This window comes from Nuphar pumila, chromosome 3, assembly GCF_984573655.1.
Source record: "Nuphar pumila chromosome 3, dmNupPumi1.hap1.1, whole genome shotgun sequence".
Lineage (NCBI taxonomy): Eukaryota > Viridiplantae > Streptophyta > Magnoliopsida > Nymphaeales > Nymphaeaceae > Nuphar > Nuphar pumila.
Genome location: NC_143251.1, coordinates 94,607,148 through 94,609,548, shown reverse-complemented (window position 1 = coordinate 94,609,548; position 2,401 = coordinate 94,607,148). Strand labels below are relative to the sequence as shown.

General features: G+C 40.1%; 1 non-coding gene across 1 annotated transcript; it reads left to right on the top strand.

Moving 5' to 3' along the window:
• The first annotated feature begins 388 nt into the window (after nt 1-388).
• Nucleotides 389-491, top strand: LOC149843149 (small nucleolar RNA R71). The gene has a single exon (XR_016431211.1). It is a non-coding gene; the product is annotated as a small nucleolar RNA R71 (small nucleolar RNA).
• Nucleotides 492-2,401: the final 1,910 nt, after the last annotated feature.

Here is a 2,401-nt window from a genome sequence, read left to right as displayed (position 1 = left end):
TTCTTGAACAAATTCAGGGTACTGAGCTGCCGAAAGGCACTCAGTGATCTCGTGTGCCAGACTGGCACAAAGAGTACACACCTGCTGTGTAGTGGATGGTCCTGAGAGAAGCTGGTCCAACTTCTGAGCAATCATGTCTACCTTGCACTGTAGTGCAGTAGATGGACCAACTTCAAGAACACTAGCTTTCTTCTGAATGCTGGGTGTGGCTCTATCAGATTGAGAGCTCGAAGCATGGTGGAGTGAATTCTCAGCCAATGTATCAAATAGCCTCCATGCTTCATCCTCGCTCTTCAGCATGAATGTCCCTCCACATGAAGAGTCGATCATCTGACGATTCTTGTCAGACAATCCATCGTAGAAGCTCTGCACCAGTTGCCATTTCGGCACCTGATGATGGGGACATTTCCTGAGGAGATCCTTCATTCTCTCCCAGGTCTCATGAAAGCGCTCACCATCTAGCTCTGAAAAGCTAGTGATGGCTCTACGATATTGGTTCGTACGACCAATGGGAAAATATTTCCGAAGAAACTCATGTTGCAATTGATCCCATGACTCTATTTCTACAGAATCTAAGAACTTTAGCCAATACTTGGCTTTGTCCTTCAATGAAAAGGGAAATAGAGTCAACCTTAAAGCATCATCATCGAAATTCTGTATCTTAACAGTAGAACAGATTTCGAGGAATTCATCTAAATGTCGGTAGGGATCCTCATGACTAAGGCCATAAAATGATGGAAGCATCTGAATAATGCTGGCCTTAATCTCATAATGTGGCGCTCCTACATCGGGTCTCCGAATGCAGGATGCCTGAACATAGTCTGTGGGAATGAAGTATTCCCGCAGAGGGCGTGAAAGAACAAGGGGTGGAGGTGGAGGATCCATGTCAGCCATTGTTGCCGAACTTCGATGAGAATGTAAAATTCTCTCTGGGTTGTCAACAAATGGGTGTAATGGGGTTCCTAGACCTCGTTGACCCTGCATACACTGGTACTAAGACCAGATGAAAGCAAAATGACCTAAATCTAAAAAAAAAAATTAACTAACACAGGTACTAAATAAAAATAACACAAAATAAACAACTACTAAACAAATATGCTAAACTAATTATGTTAGAATGATCTAACAACTACTAAACAAATATGCTAAACTAATTATGTTAGAATGATCTAACTAAGTAAATGAAATAACAAATTAAACTACTCTAAAGTACTGAAAAGATAAATACAGGAAATCACAAACCAAGTTTTTCTAAAACCCACCTGTCTAATGGCTCCTTGCAGAATGAATTTCAAGTGAATCCTAGAAAGAACAGAACGTGAATCCTATATTTACTAACTATGTTAATCCTATATTCACTTACTAATCCTACTAACTAAAAATAAAACAACTAATTAGCTAACTAAAACAAATTAATAAATCAAACTCTAAGAAATAAAGTAATTAATTCGCCGTTTCCCAGCAACGGCGCCAAAATTTGGTTGATATTTTGGAATGCTCTTTTTAAAACAATTATTTTCAATAAAACTTTGGAAAATCGTCAACCAAAAATTTAAAAACCGACTTTCCACAAAGTGGTAAGTACGGGTCGAATCCTCAGGGAACAGGAATTAAACACAATATTTCTATAAAATTTAATTTATTAATGACAAATGTCAACCTACAATTATAAAGTTAATACAACTACAAATAATCACTAAAAGAAAAGTAATCAAGCAATCAGTCTTCTGCTCCACGCCAAGGGTATTTCCGTCTTTTCGCCACTTAGAGAATCTTCTCACTTGGACAATAACCCTGGACAATAAATATGCTTTTCAACCTTTTGGAAGATCCGACGACCGGGGGGATGAAGAAGAGCGGACCATGGCTGGAGATTGACGTCCTATACAGTTCGAGAATGCTGTACTTCACCAAAAACGGCACCTTTTGCAGCTGCTACACGTTGGAGATCCACCGACGATGGAATGTGAGCCGATTCTCGATCGGAGGGTGTAGAAAGCCGGATGGAGGTAGGGCCGGCTCACCTTGGTGGTGTGTTGCGCACTCCCGCCCAAGGTTAATGGTCTCCACCTCTGCTACACCTGCAAAAATACAGAAAAATGGTGAATACTACAGCAAGGAACAAGAAAGAAATGAAAAGAACACAAAGGGGATCGAGATATGCTTGGAAACCAAGCATAGGCCGGTCTTCAATGGCCAAAAAGTTGGGGAAGATGGAGAGGAAGGAGTTGCTGCTGTAGAGTCACTGTAGGGGGCGTCCAAAGACAGCCAAAGACGCCTAGGGTTCTTGAAAAAAAACTATTTATAGTTTTGACATTTTTCAAAAAGAGTGTTAAAAAATAAAATATTGCTAGGCGCCACTTTTTGGGGGGGTTTCAGAAAAACTTTTTGAAATGGATAT